Here is a 16840-nt window from a genome sequence, read left to right on the forward strand (position 1 = left end):
TCAATACTTTGTCCGATAAAGGAAAGCATACCAAATGCCGCCTTCACTATCCTATCTACCTGCACTCCAAGGACTCTTTGTTCAGTAACACTCCTCAGGACCTTACCATTAAGTGTATAAGTCCTGCTAAGATTTGCTTTCCCAAAATGCCACTCCTCAGCCATTCAGCCATCTGATCAAGATCCCATTGTACTCTGATGTTATCTTTTTCACTGTCCACTACACCTCCGGTTTGGGTTTAATCTCACTAACTATACCTCCGATGTTCACATCTAAGTCATTGATACAAATGATGAAAGGTAGTGGATCCAGCAGTGATCCTTGTAACACTCCACTAGTCACAGGCCTCCAGTCTGAAAAGCGACCCTCCATCACCACCCTCTGTCTTCTGCCTTTGAGCCAGTTCTGTATCCAAGTGGTTAGATCTCCCTGTATGCCATGAACTCGAACCTTGCTGAGCAGTCAGTGTCATAGTGGAGGTTGCTTTTTGGACTGGAAGCCTGTGATGAGCAATATGCTGTCAGGCTGGGTACTGGGTCCACTGCTTTTTGCCATTTATATAAATGATTTCTATGTGAATATAGGAGCTATGGTTAGTAGGTTTACAATAGACACCAACATTGGAGGTGCAATGGATAGCAAAGTTACCTGAGAGTACAATGAGCCTCCGATCAAACGGGCTGAGGAGTGGCAGATGCAGTTTAATTTAGATAGATGTGACGTTCTGCATTTTGGAAAAGCAAATCAGGGTGGGACTGATACACTTAATGGGAAGGTCCTGGGGAGTGTTGCTGAACAAATAGATCTTGGAGTGCAGGTTCATAGTTCCTTGAAAGTGGAATCATAGATAGGCAGGGTAGTGAAGAAAGTGTTTGGTGTACTTGCCTTTATTGGTCTGTGCATTGTGTACAGGGGTTGTGACGTCATTTTGCGGCTGTACAGGACATTCATTCAGCCACTTCTGGAATTCTGCTTTCAGTCCTGGTCTCCCCGCTATTGGAATGATATTGTGAAACTTGAAAGGATTCAGAAAAGATGCAAAGATGTTGCCAGGGTTGAGGGATTTAGCTATAGGGAGAGGCTGAATAGACTGAGGCTGTTTTCACTGGAGAATCGGATGTTGAGAGGTGACCATCGAGGTTGATAAAATCGTTCGGGGCAAGGATAGGGTAAACAGCCAGTGTCTTATTGCTGTTTAGATAGTCCAAAACTAGAAAGCGCAGGCATGAGGGAAAAGATTGAAAAGGGATATTAGGGGCAAAGTTTCAAGCTGAATGTAGTATGTGTATGGAATGAGCTGCCAGAGAAAGTGTGGAGGCCGGTACAGTTACAACATTTAAAAGGCATCTGACTGGATACGTGATTGGGAAAGGTTTAGAAGGCTATGGGCCAAGTGCTGGATTATGGGACGAGATTAATTTAGGATATCTGGTCGGCATGGACAAGTTGGACCGAAGGGTCTGTTTCTGTGCTGTACATCTCTATGGCACTAATAAATTAAAATTAAGATAGGTTTCTCTTTTATGGAGAGTTAGCAGAAGGTCAGACAATTCTCCTTGGAGCTGAGAAGGTTAAGCAGTGATTTCGACCAGGAGTTGATTTGTTTCCAGGGTATTTCATTTACAGAGAGACAGAGTGAGAAATTTTTAACATCACAATTTTTTGTAATTATTTTCAGGTAACTGACAAATAATGCAAAGAAAAATATGAAGATTATTTTACTCAGTAAGTTCTGAGCATCTGGAACAATTTGACCGACATCTGGATGAAGATTCAGTAGTGATTGTCAAAACAAATTAGAAATTTAACATTTTTAGGAAGGATTTGGAGGGCTATGTCCAAATGGGAGGTGAGTTGTGACTGACTGGCACCATCTCCAGAGGGAGAGAGTACAGCCCCAATGGGCAGAATAGCCTCCAGTCCCTGTGCTCTGTCATACTGACCCATTCACTGTGAATGATGAAGCTCATCACAGGGCAGAGCCGTACAGATATACAGCATGAAAATAAACCCTTTGGTTAAACTGGTCCATGCTGACCAGATATCCCAACCTAATCTAGACCCATTTGCCAACACTTGGCCCATATCACTCTACACCCTTCCTATTCATATACCCATCCAGATGCCAAATGGTTTAATTGTACCAACATTCTCCACTTCCCGACAGAAGATTCCATACACGCACCAACCTCGGTGGGGAAAAAAAATGCCCCTCAGATCCATTTTAAATTCTTCCCCTCTCATCTTAAACCTATGCCTTCACATTCTGGACTCCCCGACCCCAGGGAAATGACCTTGTCTATTTATCCTACCCAGGCCCCTCATGGTTTTATAAACCTCTATGAGGTCACCCCTCAGCCTCTGATGCACCTGGGAGGATCCCACCACTCAGGTCACAATGGGGCCTGGCTGATTCACACAGCTTCAGACCAATAGGAGAGTTGGCATGATCCTCCAGCCAATGGGAGTGAATGAGGGGTGGGTCCAGCAGGCCAACACATGACCATCAGCTTTGCAGGCGCAGTGTGACTGTGAGGGGCGACTGAATGTGAAGGAGTGGGAGAGACAGCAGATACTGGGAGAGAGATGGAGTTAGAGTGGACTGGGAAGGTTGATAAACACTGTTTCAGTCTTCTGGACCTGAATTAGATAGTCCGGGTAAATTAGAATCAAAAGAACTGCGGATGCTGTAAATCACACACAACAACCAGAAGGTACTGGAAAAGCTCAGCAGATCTGGCAGCATCTGTGAAAAGAAATCAGTTCGCATTTTCGATCCAGTGACGCTTCCTCAGGAACTGATGTTACTGAGAAAAAAAAGTCTGTTTTTATGCAGAAGGTAGGGGTTAAGGAGTAAATGATAAGTGGGGGTAGAGTCCAAAGAGAGAGATAAGAGCAGTTGGACAAAGGAGTGGATAACGATCTGAAGGGGGGGGGGGGTGAATAGCTGTTTATGGGGACTGTTAGTGGCTAACCATAGGTAGTGTGTAATGGTAGGCTACGTAATAACAAGGCCTGGTATGTGGGGTCGGGGGCAAAGACACTAGGACGTGGGAGAGTTCAGGACCTAAAATTATTGAATTTGATGTTGAAGCCGGAGGTTTGCAGGGTCCCCGAGTGGGAGATGAGGTGTTGTTCTTCCAGCTTGTGTTAAAGTGTGATGCTGGAAAAGCAAAGCAGGTCAGGCAGCATCCAAGGAGCAGGAGAATTGATGTATTGGGCATGTCAGCACTTCATCAGAAATGTGGGTGCTGGAATACGGCTGAGAGATAAATAGGGAGGGGTGTTTGGGGTTGGGGGGAAGGGAGCTAGGGAGGCAATAGGTAGTTGTAGATGGAGGGTAGTTGTGAGAGGGTGGAATGAACAATTGGGAAGGAAGATGGGCAGGTGGGACTGTTCAAGAGGCCAGTGCCGAGTTGGAGGGTTGAATCTGAGATAACTTTGGGGAGGGGAGATGACGAAACCTTGATGTTGTGTGGTTGAAAGTTCCCAAGGTGGAAGATGAGGCGTTCTTCCTCCAAGTGTCGGGTGGCTCGGATTTGGGATGGAGGACTTGCATGTCCTTGGCAGCGTGGTGGCGGAGGGGGTGGGGCTAGCCAAAGTGGTCGGCCACAGGGCGGTGGGGTTGGTTGGTGCATGTGTCCCAGAAATGTTCCCTGAAATATTCCACAATTTGGCATCCTGAGAGCAAGGGACACAATAGGTGAGGTGTTTGGGTGGGTAGGGAAATCTCTGCTGGATGTGGGAGGATCACGTGGTGCCTTGGATGGAGGTGAGGGGAAAGTGTGGGCACAGATTTTCCACCTCTTGCAGTGGCAAGCGACGGTGCTTAGAGTGGAGGGTGGGTTGGTGGGGACCGTGGATCAAACATGGAAGTCACAGAAGGTATGATCTCTGTGGAATGCTGAAAGGGGTGGGGAGGGAAATATATCTCAGGGGGTTGGATCTGATGGTGGAAAGAGCAGAGGATGATGCGTTGTATCTGGGTGGAAGGTGAGGATGGTGGGATTCCATCTTTGTTGCATTTGGAGGGGTGGGGTTCAAGGGCAGTGGTGTGGGAAGTGGAGGAGATACACTGGAGGGCATTGTTGACCACATGTCAGGGGAAATTGCAGTCCTTGAAATAGGAAGCCATTTGGTATGTTCTGAAGTGTTTTTACAGCTTGCATCAAGCTTCACTGGAACACTGCAGTCAGCATGAGACAGAGATGTTGGACAGGGAACAGTCTTGTGTGTTAAAGAGCAGGCAACTGGAAGCTCAGGGTCTTTTTTGCAGGCACAATGTAGATCATCAGCCACCATTTCCACCACCGCCACTGAGATTCTAGAAGGTTCCTGTCTCGTCCATTAACAGATTTCCACCTTCCCACTCCTTTATCTTTCCAAATGTTCCTGTGTCCCTTTGGGCTCTGTCCCCACCTATTATTTACTCTTTAACCCTTATCTCCTGTAGTCCAAAGATCTGTAGGTTCGGTGAATTGGCCCAGCTAAGGTTCCCGTAGGGTTCAGGGATGTGCATTAGTTCGGGGAAATGGAGAGGAATAGAATAGGAGAATGGCTCTGGGTGGGATAAACTTCGGAGGGTGGGTGTGGAATTGTTGGGCCAAAGGGCCCGTTTCCTGAAGGGATTCTAATTTTCCCAGCTGTCATCGGTTCCGAGGAAGGGTCACTGGACCCGCGATAACCCATGGTGTGTGCAGGAGGCAGAAAGGGGAGAGTGGCAGCAGAAACCAGATGAAATGTATCAGTGTAGACTGGGAGGGTTTAGGTACACTCTGGGCAGGTAGTTAGTCTGAATTAGAAACTCTTGGTCCCACGTTTGCAGCAAAGGGGAAGATGGCTTGGGCCTCAGGCAATGAGAGGTCCTGGGTTATGGCCACCATCTTTATTTGGGGCAAGGTACAGCAAGGAGCATGCACATGTCCTCTTCCTGGGTGGGGGCGGGGTGATTTGAAGAGGAGCATTTACACATCAAACACATACCGAGAGAAGTGTTTGCCTTCACTATTCATCTTGCACTGACTGTGAGCTTTGTTTTGTGAATTCATTTTATAGGATATTAATTGAGGATAATTGAGACTGGGGTCTCAATAAACAAGTTTCTACAGTCAGCGGAGTCCTCAGGATCTGAATATTATTGGCATTTAACTGTGGAACGAGAAAGGTTTGTCTGTTCTGTCTGTGGGAAAATATCTTCAATATTTTTGTCAAGCCAAAAGCAGAAAGATGTTCAAGTTCATGGTTGGATCCCCCTTGGGATATGTGTTCAATTCTTGGCCCTGTAGCTGTGGAAGGAGGTATTGGCCTGAGAGAGAGCACAGATTTATCCAAATTACACCTCGTCTTTTTGCAGGAACTGTCAGATTTAGTCTCAATCATCCACTTTGTAATGTTAATCTGTAAACTCCCTACTTCCAATTCTCTGCAAATTTCTCGTGGACTCAAATTCCAGCACCATTTCAGGTGGAACGTTCCAGATTCTGACAACTGTCTGTTCATTCAGAAACTGCTGAAGTCCATTTTGACTCTGGGGTTACAAAGGGCTGAATTGAAAGATGCAATGCTGGTCCTGAGCTCCCATTGAGGTGCATTGGAACAGTGCAGTGTAGGTATGTGCAGACAATGAAAATGACAGGGCTGCACTGTGAGGGCTGCTTGGCTCAATGAGAGTGTTTTTGAGTTGGGTGTAAATAGTGAGGTGAGACAGGGAGAAGGTGAAGCTGAAACTCCGTTTTAGTTCAGGCCTTTCAGAAATTCACAGTCCCAATGGGAATAGCCAATTTGTCAGTGATACCTGTGGAGTATTTAAGTTTTTAAAGTATGACATATCAGCTGAAGTAAAGATTTTTTTTTGTTATTATAATGGACATGTTTGAAGTGAAGGAAGGTTACTCACTCATTTAAATTCTCTTAATGGGAGTTACTAGATGAATGCAGAGAGATGTTGTGACAGGAGCCTTCAGACCCGTGGTGTGCTCCTCTTGTACAATGTGGGAAATAAGGGCCGCTTCCAGTGTCCCTGACGGCTATTTGTGCAGCAAGGGTTCCCATCTGCAGCTACTGGGAAACTGCTTTTCAGAGCTGGAGCTGGGAGTGGACTCACTGTGGAGCATCTGCGATACTGAGAATGTTATGAACAGCACGTTTAGTGAGTCAGTCACACTGCAGGTAAGGGTTACACAGGCAGAAAGGGAATGGGTGACCATCAGATCTAGTAAAAGGCTCAGGAAATGAGTACAGGAGTCCCCCGTTGTTATCCCCTTCTCATACAGATACTGTCTACCACTTGGGATTCTGTAAGGGCAGGAATGGGTGGGGTGGCTTCTCGGGAAATCAGCATCAGCCAGTTTAATGACACCACAGAGAGCTCTGCTGATCAGAACAAGAGGAATGAGAGTGGCAAGGCTATAGTGGCAGGGGATTCAATAATCCGGGGTACAGCCAGGCACTTCTGTGCCCACAGACATGAATCCAGGATGGTATGTAATCTCCTTGGTGCCAAGATCCATGATATCGTGGAGTGGCTGCAGGACATTCTGGAGCTGGAGGATAAACAGGCTGTGGTCGTGCAACACACAGATACCAAGGACATCGCTAAACAGAGGGATGAGGGCCTGAAAGCTGGACATAGGGAGAGCAGAGATGCATTAAAATGTAGCTCCTGAAATGTAATAATGTCAGACTTACTCCCAGTGCCATGTGCTAATGAGAGCAGGAATGAGAAGGTAGATCAGCTGGATGTGTGGCTGGGGAAATGGTGTACCACAGAAGGGTTTTGATTCTTCAGGCACTGGGACTGTTTCTGGGTTAGGTGGGACCTATACCAGCCTGACCGGTTACCCCTGGGCAGAGCTGAGACAAATCTGGTGGGGGCTTTTGCCAGTTCTGTTGGTGAGTTTGTAACTAGTCTAGCAGGGGGATGGGAACGAAAGTGTAGGCTTAGATGGGTCCGATTCAGGACAGGGAATGGGAGGTAGAATATTAGTGATGTAGTTCGCGGCTCAGAAAGCCAAAGGAAAGGAGGATTAAACGAAGATTGAGTCCCTCTTCAGCCATCAGTCCTGACATCCCAGGAATGTGAGTCAACAAAACCTGGAGCTGTTTACATGTCTATGACTCTGTGCTTCTCGAAAAACTCAATGAGGTTTGTGAGACACGACCTGCCCTTGACGAAACCATATTGACGATCTGAAATCATATTGTTCTTTGCCAGATGATTACAAATAGTGTCTCTTACAATCCTTTCCAAAACCATTCCTACAACAGAAGTAAGGCTCACTGGTATATAATTACCTGGGTCATCTCTACTGCCCACCTAGATCAAGGGCATACCATTTGCAATCACCCAGTCCTCTGGTACTGAACTTGTCGGCAATGACGACTCAATATCAAAGCCGAAGTCTTTGCTAACTTCTCCCTAGCTTCCCAGGCAATCTACGGATAAATCCCATCTAGCCCAGGGGACTTTTCTACTTTAATCCTTCGAGAATTGATAACCCCTGTTCGTAACTAACCTCGGTCCTTTCTAGTCTAACATCTTCGACCTCATTATTATCTACAATATTCTAATTTTCCTGAGTGAAAACCAATGAGAAATGTTTGTTTAGCACCTCTCCGATTTCCACAGTGTCCACACTCAACTTCCCACTTCTGTCTTTGATTGGCCCTATTCCTCCCCTATCCTTTATTCCTCACATACCTATAGAAAGCTTTCGGGTTCTCCTTTATTCTATTCGCTAAAGACTGCTCGTGTCCTCTCTTTGCTCTTCTTAACTCTCTTGAAATCCTTCCGAGCTGATCTATAAGTCTCCATCGCCTCATCTGTACCATTTGTGTCATCAACACATAAGCCTCCTACTTCTTCTGAACGAGAGATGCAACTTCTGTGCTAAACCACAGTTCCCTTACCTTATCACTTCCTCCCTGCCTGACAGGGACATACCTATCAAGGACACGCAATATCTGTTCCTTAAACCAGCTCCACATTTCCATTGTCTGCATCCACTGCATTTCGCTCCTCCATCCTATGCATCCTAATTCTTGCAGAATCGCATTATAATTGCCACTGCCCCATTGATAAGTCTTCACCTGTGGCATATACCTATCCCTTTCCATCGCAAAACTAAACATAACTGAATTATGATCACTCTCTCCAAAGTGCTCACCTACAACTAAATCAAGCACCTAGTCCGGTTCATGACCAAGCACCAGATCCAATGTGGCCTCCCCTCTTGTCGGCCCTTCGACATACTGTGTCAGGAAACCCTCCTGTACGCATTGGACAAAAACTGATCCATCCGACGTACTAGAATTATAGAATTTCCAGTCAATGTTGGGGAAGTTAAAGTCCCCCATAATGACCACCATGTTACTTTCACTCCTACCCAGAGTAATGTTTCTAATCCTCTCTTCCCCCTCCCTGGAACTTCTGTGGCGGCCTATAAAAAAAATCCAAGCAGTGTGACCTCCCGTCTCCTGTTTCAAACCTCAGCCCTCACTACTTCAGTCGACAAGTCCTCATCAAATGTTCTCTCAGCCACCGTTATACTATCCTTGACTAACATGACATGCATGGGCCCATTGCGGTGCTTCAAATTCCATGAGGCAGCCATACTGTCTATGACAGACAGACTCAGTCTGGAACCTCCTCTGTCCTTAAGACCTTATGCACTGCCTACGCTCCTCCATTTCCCCTTTGCACGTTCCCTTTTCAACTCAACCCACCCCACCCCACCTGCATCACTCCACAATTGGAGCTGTCAAGGGCAGAAGTCTGTGGAAAAACCTTCCTAACCTTCTCTGTCCTCTTTTAAGATGTATTTTAAAATCATCCTCCTTAATCAATGTTTTGATCATCCATGAAACACTTCAGGAGATTTGCCATTGTGAAAGATTCCATATAAAGCAAGTAGTTGTTGTTATTGCTGTACATTAGGGGAAACAAATGATGCTTTCAAAATTCTAACAAGAAAGTATAGGCGCAGTGTGTAGGCCAAATAATAACATCACATTGGGATGGACAATAAACAAAGAAATAGCTGATGCCTGTAAAAATGGCATGTCTATTACCATGGGTGATTTTAATCTACATGTAGATTGGTCGAACCAGCTCAATGAGGGTAGCCTTGAGGAGTTCATTAAGTGTATCCATGATAGTTTTTTTTTGAACAGTATGAAATGTAAATGTCAAGGAGCAAGCTATCCAAGATCTGGCCCCTGTGCAATGAGACAGGATTAATTCATGACCTCAGAATTAGTGATCCTCTTGGAAGAAGTGATCACTGGATGGTTGAAGTTAGAATACATGTGGAGAGGTGTGAAGATAAATTATCTGCCCTCGATCTCTTCATAGCCAACTGCCGCTGCGACATTAACCGCCTCAACTACTCCACCCCCCTCACCCACTCCAACCTCTCAACCTCGGGACGTGCATCCCTCCACTCCATCCGTTCCAACCCCTACCTCACTATCAAACTGGCAGACAAGGGAGGTGCGGAAGTAGTTTGGCACACTGACCTTTACACCACTGAGGCTAAACGCCAGCTCGCGGACACCTCCTCCTGCTGCCCCCTTGACCATGACCCCACCTCCCACCACCAAACCATCATCTCCCAGACCATCCATAACCTCATCACCCCATCCACCGCCTCCAACCTCATAGTCCCTCAACTCCTACCGTCGGTTTCTACCTCCTGCCCAAAATCCACAAACGTGACTGCCCCGGCCGACTCATTGTCTCAGCCTGATCCTGCCCCACCGAACTCATCTCTGCATACCTCGACACGGTCCTGTCCCCCTTAGTCCAAGAACCCCCCACCTACGTTCGGGACACCACCCACGCCCTCCACCACCTCCATGATTTTCGTTTCCCCGGCCCCCAACGCCTTATCTTCACCAGTCCCTATACACCTCCATCCCCCATCACGGAGAACTCAAAGCCCTCCACTTCTTCCTTTCCCACTGTACCAACCAGTATCCTTCCACTGACACCCTCCTTCGACTGACTGAACCGGTCCTCACCCTGAACAACTTCTCTTTCCAATCCTCCCACTTCCTCCAAACCAAAGGAGTAACCAAGGCCCCAGCTATGCCTGCCTCTTCGTAGGATATGTGGAACAGTCCATCTTCCATACCTACACTGGCACCACCCCCCACCTTTTCCTCCGCTACATCAATGACTGTATCGGCGCTGCCTCATACTCCCATGAGGAGGTTGAACAGTTCATCCTCTTTACCAACACCTTCCACCCCGACCTCAAATTCACCTGGACCATTTCAGACTCCTCCCTCCCCCTCCTAGACCTTTCCATTTCTATCTCGGGCGACCGAATCAACACGGACATTTACTATAAACCGACCAGTTCCCACAGCTACCTAGACTACACCTCCTCCCAACCTGCCCCCTGTAAAAAACGCCATCCCATATTCCAAATTCCTTCGTCTCCGCTGCATCTGATCCCAGGAGGACCAGTTCCAATCCCGTACGACCCAGATGGCCTCCTTCTTCAAAGAGCACAATTTCCCCCCAGACGTGGTCGACAATGCCCTCCACCGCATCTCTTCCACTTCCCGCTCCTCCAGCCTTGAGCCCCATCCCTCCAACCACCACCAGGACAGAACCCCACTGGTCCTCACCTACCACCCCAACAATCTCCATCTACAACGTATCATCCATTGTCATTTCAGCCACCTCCAAATAGACCCCACCACCAGGGATATATTACCCTCCCCTCTCCTATCAGCATTCTGAAAAGACCACTCCCTCTGTGACTCCCTTGTCAGGTCCACACCCCCCACGAACCCAACCTCCACTCCCGGCACCTTTCCCTGCAACCGCAAGAAATGCAAAACTTGCGCCCACACCTCCCCCCCCCTTACTTCCCTCCAAGGCCCCAAGGGATACTTCCATATCCACCACAAATTCACCTGCACCAACCAACCCAACCACCCCATGGCTCAACACTTCAACTCCCCCTCCCACTCCACCAAGGACATGCAGGTCCTTGGACTCCTCCATCGCCAGACCGTAGCAACACGACAGTTGGAGGAAGAGCGCCTTATCTTCTGCCCAGGAACCCTCCAACCACAAGGGATGAATTCAGATTTCTCCACTTTCCTCATTTCCCCTCCCCTCCCCCCCCACCCCCCCACCTCCCCACCTCCCCACCTCCCCACCTCCCCACCTTGCCTCAGTCAAATCTCTCGAACTCAGCTCCGCCTTCCTAACCTGCCATGTTCTTCCTGACCTCTCTGCCCCCACCCCCACTCCGGCCTATCACCCTCACTTTCACCTCCTTCCACCTATCACATTTCCAACGCCCCTCCCCCAAGTCCCTCCTCCCTATCTTTTATCTTAACCTGCTGGATACAATTTCCTCATTCCTGAAGAAGGGCTTATGCCTGAAACGTCGATTCTCCTGTTCCTTGGATGCTGCCTGACCTGCGCTTTTCCAGCAGCACATTTTCAGCTCTGATCTCCAGCATCTGCAGTCCTCACTTTCTCCTCCAGTGTGAAGATAAAATCTAATACCTTGGTCCTGTGCTTGAACATGAGGAACTAAAATAGAATGAGGGAGAACCTGGATAATGTAGACTGGAAACAAAGATTTTATGGTGGGACAGTTGATGAGCAGTAAAATATTTTCAAAGACATTTTAGGAAGTGCTCAGCAAAGGCATATTCCAGTGAAAAGGAAGGACTGTAAGAAAAGGCGGTGGACAAAAGATAGGGAATTCTACACCAGTTAGTTTATTCTCTCTAGTTGGAATGATGTTTGGGTCTATTATCAAGGAAGAAATAGCAGGGAATCCCGATACAAATTGTCCCATTGGGCAGACAGAGCATGGATTCATGAAGGACAGGTCATGCTTGACAAATCGTTTGGAATTCTATGAAGACATTTCGAGCAAGGTGGACAATGGGGTCCCAGTGGATGCGGTGTACCTGGATTTCCAAAAGGCCTTCAACAAGGTGCCACGCAAGTGGCTGTTGCATTATATAAGGGTGCATGGGATAGAGTATTAGCATGGATAGAAGGTTGGTTGACTAACAGGAAGCAAAGAGTGGGGATAAATAAGCCTTATTCTGGCTGGCAATCAGTAACTAATAGTGTGCCTCTAGGATCAGTGTTGGGACTGCAATTATTTAGAATTGATACAGATGATTTGGAGTTGGGGACCACATGTAGGGTGTCAAAGTTTGCATATGACACTAAGATGAGTAGCAGAACAAAGTGTGCGGAGGACTGGGAAACTTTGCAGAGGAACAGAGATACAGTGAGTGAGTGGGCAATGTTTTGGCAAGTGGAATATTATATTCATGTTTAGTTGGAATAACATTAATAAAAAGATTATTACTTGAAGTTTAAAAAAGTTACATTATTTGCTATGCAGAGGCACCTGAACATCCTTCTGCAGGAGGGTTAGTCACCAGGTATAACAATCAATTCAGAAGGCAAATGGAATTTAGTCCTTCATTTCTGAAGGGATTGTGTTTAAAAGCAGAGGTTATGTTCTCGCTGTAGTGGGTGCTAGTGAGGCCACACCTGGAGTACTGCATGCAGTTTTTATCTCCTTACGTGCTCAGGGATGTACTGGCCCGAGAGGGGCTGCAGAGGATGTTAACTATGTTGATTCCGGAGGTGAAGGGTTTGGCTTAACAGAGACTGAGTAGATTGGGATTATATTCAGTGGAATTCAGAAAAATGGATAGATATAAAATAATGAGTGGAATAAATAAAGTAGAAGTAGAGAGGATGTATCCACTGGCAGGTGAAGCTCGGACAAGAGGGCATCACCACAAGGTTAGAGGCAGCAAATTTAGGAGTGAATTGAGAAGGAATGTCTTGAACTTGATGGAGTGCATTGCCCAGGGAAGTATTTGATGCTAGTTCAATGAACGTTTTTAAAGCTAAGTTAGTTTTTTTTAAAAAGAAATAATTAATTAAGGAATACGGTGAGAACGTGGGTAAATCGTTCTGCATCCACAAAATGATCAGCCATGATCTTATTGAACGGTAGAGCAGGCTCGAAGGGCAGGACGGCCTTAACTTTTTCCAAGGTCTTTTGTTCTTATGTTATGCATTCCTCCCTCACTCATGACTTGGAGGTGCTGGTGTTGGGTTAGGATGGACAAAATTAAAATTCTGAGGACACCAGGTTATACTCCAACAGGTTTATTTGGAAGCACTACTTTGCTGGTCCTTCATCAGGTGGGTGTGTGATTTTTAACTTTGTCCCTCACTCTTGTAACTGAGAAACAGCAACAAAAGCCACGAAGCAGTGCGCAAGCTCCAGCCAACAGTTGGTATTGTGGACAATGAAGAAGGTTATCTCAGAATACAATGGGATATTGATCAGATGGGCCAATGGGCTGAGGACAGGCAGATAGGATTTAATTTAGATAGATCAGGTTAGAATATCTGGTTGTCATAGAGAGGTTGGACCGAAGAAGTGATTGATGTCAGCGGCGGGCCAATGGGAAGGCAGGGGAGGAGCTGGAGGACCTGGCGGGGCAGTTGGTCCTCCTGCCAATCAGTGAATGAGGCCGGGACTAGACTATACCACGTGATCATCATCGCGGTGGGCGCGGAGTGCTGTCGGGAAGGAAAGAAATAAACAGCAGGAAGCGGGAGGGGAATGGTGTTGGTATGGTCTGAGAGGTTTTACAATCATATGCTGCACATCGGAAAATACAAATTTGAAACTTACAGTCCCGGTTTTGCAGCAAACGGAAAAATGCCTCGTTGAGAACTCGGCCCGTGTGAGCGCCGCCATCTTTATTCGGGGCAATGATTCACTGGACACGTGGGCGGCCGCCAGCTTTGTAGGGGGCAGAGTTCAGAGGGATGGATGTGCTGCCTTCCCTGGTAAAAAGAGTCATAGGGCAGGATTTACACACAGCACTTTCAAACCCAGAGAAATGTATTTTTTTCTGGACTTGTTTCGTCATTCATTTAAATGATTTAGATGTGAATAGAGGCCGTATAGTTAATAATTTTGCAGGTGACACCAAAATTGGAGGTATTGTGGACAATGAAGAAGGTTATCTCAGAGTACAGTGGGATATTGATCAGATGGGCCAATGGGCTGAGGAGTGGCAGAAAGCTTAGGTTAGGATATCTGGTTGGCATAGATTGGACCGAAGAAGTCTGTTTCTGTGCTAGACATCTTTGACTGGGATCATAAAAGTGAATTCTGCTCTGGTTCATCTCTGGGTTCTCTGATGTCCACTTCTTCATTATCGAGCTTCCTCAGTGTCTCATGGGTGTATTTTTGCTCTGTATAGTATTTTACTATTATTTTCTCAGCTGTTTTGTAAATGAATTGAAAAATGTAGAGCTGGAAAAATACAGCAGGCCAGGCAGCATCCGAGGAGCAGGAGAAACGACGTTTTGGGCATAAGTCCTTCCTCAGGAATGTAAACGAATTGTCCACTGCTGCCTGGCTCCTGACCATATGCTGTTCCATTATCAGGTTATTTTTTCCACAATATCTTTGACAGTCAAAAATTCTTTTTTCCAATAAGCGAGTGCATTTTCCTTCAATTTCTGACAGTCAAATTCTGCACCATTTTCATTCCCTGTAATTCATATTGCACTCCCTGAACCATCAACTGTGTATTTCTCCTTCCACAGAAACCAATGATCAATGCCAAAGCCTTGTTGCCTGTGGAGAGGGTGATGTTTGACTTCCTTGTACTGCTGCAGTTTGTGTGGTGAAGGTCCTCCCACAATGTGGTTGGGTGAGAGACATTACAGAGTATTCACTCAGCGATATTGAAGAGTAGAAGATATCTGTACAAATCATCATGGTTTTAATTTCACAAATATATTATTGAGAACTTTAACATAACGCGACAGATGGAGAATATTGTGTCCAGTGACCAAAACCATTGCCAAATAAGCAGTTTTTCAAGAATGCCTTAAAGGAAGAAAGTAGATCTTAGTGGGATAGAGTGCGGATTCCAGACCATGTTCCCTTGGATTCTATAGAAACAGTCACACAGGTGAACTCAAAAATAAACACATGATTGAGAGTCTGAACTAAAATGAGTTATTGAGATATGAAAGGGTGTGTGGTGCAGGGAGATAGGAATGATTACAGCCAGGAATTAATTCAAAGGTGCGAAAGTAAATTGTTGTTGCTTATAAATGGGAGTCTTTTGATTGATCAGCAAGTTCTGGTACAAGTGAATACTTCAGCAGTAGAGTTTTCAATATTCTTGAGATTATCGGGAGGGTGAATGTGGGATGCTGGCCAGGAGTGGGTTTAGATAATGAAATTAGAGTTAACAAAAGGAATGAATGAGAGTTTCAGCAAATGAGCTGAGACTGTGGTGAGGTCAGGTGATATCACTGAAGTCGAAATCGTGGACTTGGAGGGGGTCTGGCCTCAGCCTCACCTCCCCTCTGGGATTCAGCTGCTTGTCAGTTTGTGAATCAAGTCTGTAACAAGCTCAGGAACTGAGTGGCCCAGGCAGAACCCAAACTGGGCATCGCTGAGCAGGTTATTGCTGAGCAGTTGCTTGACAGCACTGTTGATGACACCTTCCATCATCTCACTGCTGAGCGAGTGTGGACTGATGGAGGGGAATTGGCTGAGTTGGATCTGCCCTGTGTTTTTGTGTTGGAACATCCCTGAGCAATATTCCACACAGTCAGTAGGTGCCAGTGCTGGAGCAGTACTTGCCTTGGTGGACAGCAGGTTCTGGAGCACAGCCAACAGTATTATTGCCAGAATATTGGCAGGGCCCATACCTTTACACTGCTTATCCATTTCTTGATCTGATTTGAAATGAGTTTTCAACCAAGTTGATCCATATGTGTGATGTCAGGGACCAATGGAGAAGGCTCATCTACTTGGCACTGCTGGCTGAAAATCGCTGCTAATGCTGTCCTCTTATCTGTTGCATGAATGTGTGAGACCCCTCCATCTGTAAGGGTGGGGATATCTGTGATGCTTCCTCCAGTGAGTTGTTTAATTGTCCATCACTGTTCTTGACTAGGTGTAGCAGAACTGCAGAACTCACATCTAATCTATTGGCTATGGGATCACTTAGTTCTATTTAGTGTTGCTTGTGCTGTTTGGCATGCAGGTTTGGTAGATTCACCAGGTTGGCACCTCATTTTTAGGTATGCCTGCTACTGCTCCTGGCATGCCCTCCTGCATTCACCATTGAACCAGGGTTGATTCCCCTGGCTTGATGTTAATGGTTGAGTGGGGGATATCAGGCGATGAGATTTCAGATTGGGCTGGAGTACAGTTATGCTGCTGTTGTTGGCCCACAGTGAGGCAGAAGTTGCAGGTTCAAGAGGGCTGATTTGTGGTTGTATTTGCTAGTGCATTGGTAGATGTAATGTGGTCCATCCAGTTTCATTCCTTTCTTGAGACTGTGCAGTGATTAATACAATGAGTGATTTGATGGGCCACTGTCGGGTTTCTTTCCCTCAAGGACATTGTCAATGGCAGAAAAACATCCCCAATGGTTCCATGGCAAACAGTCGATTCTTCATTCCAGTTATTTTTTTCTTGACTTCAGAGCCACCCTGTACCGATTTGGGATTCAAACCTGAACTTCAGTTGTATATTTTAATATTCTTGATAAATGATAAATACGACAGGTTTGTTCACTTATTTTTAGAATCACTATCACAGGTTTTGTTTATTGTTTTGGAAATAAAAAGAATGTCCATTATCCTGTCTCCTCCATTCTCCCCTACAACAACAAGAGTGAGGAGCACATGGAGTTTCTCTGTAACTCCATGTTACAGAGTTTCTCAATAACATTGAGACAATCCAATCAGCTGCCTCTGCTTCTTTCCTCCCTCTCCATTAGCCCA

General features: G+C 46.2%; 1 long non-coding RNA gene across 2 annotated transcripts in view; it reads left to right on the top strand.

Moving 5' to 3' along the window:
* Positions 1-16840, top strand: part of LOC140485775 (uncharacterized) — a 42701-nt gene that overhangs the window by 8760 nt on the left and 17101 nt on the right. The window contains exons 4-5 of one of the 2 annotated variants that reach the window (XR_011962439.1): positions 5056-5164; positions 14309-14389. The exons of the other annotated variant lie outside the window; for it this stretch is intronic. This is a non-coding gene — a long non-coding RNA (uncharacterized lncRNA). Of the gene's footprint in view, positions 1-5055; positions 5165-14308; positions 14390-16840 lie in introns of those variants that run through there. 2 annotated transcript variants of the gene reach the window in all.

The sequence above is a fragment of the Chiloscyllium punctatum genome, chromosome 14 (assembly GCF_047496795.1).
Source record: "Chiloscyllium punctatum isolate Juve2018m chromosome 14, sChiPun1.3, whole genome shotgun sequence".
Taxonomy (NCBI): domain Eukaryota; kingdom Metazoa; phylum Chordata; class Chondrichthyes; order Orectolobiformes; family Hemiscylliidae; genus Chiloscyllium; species Chiloscyllium punctatum.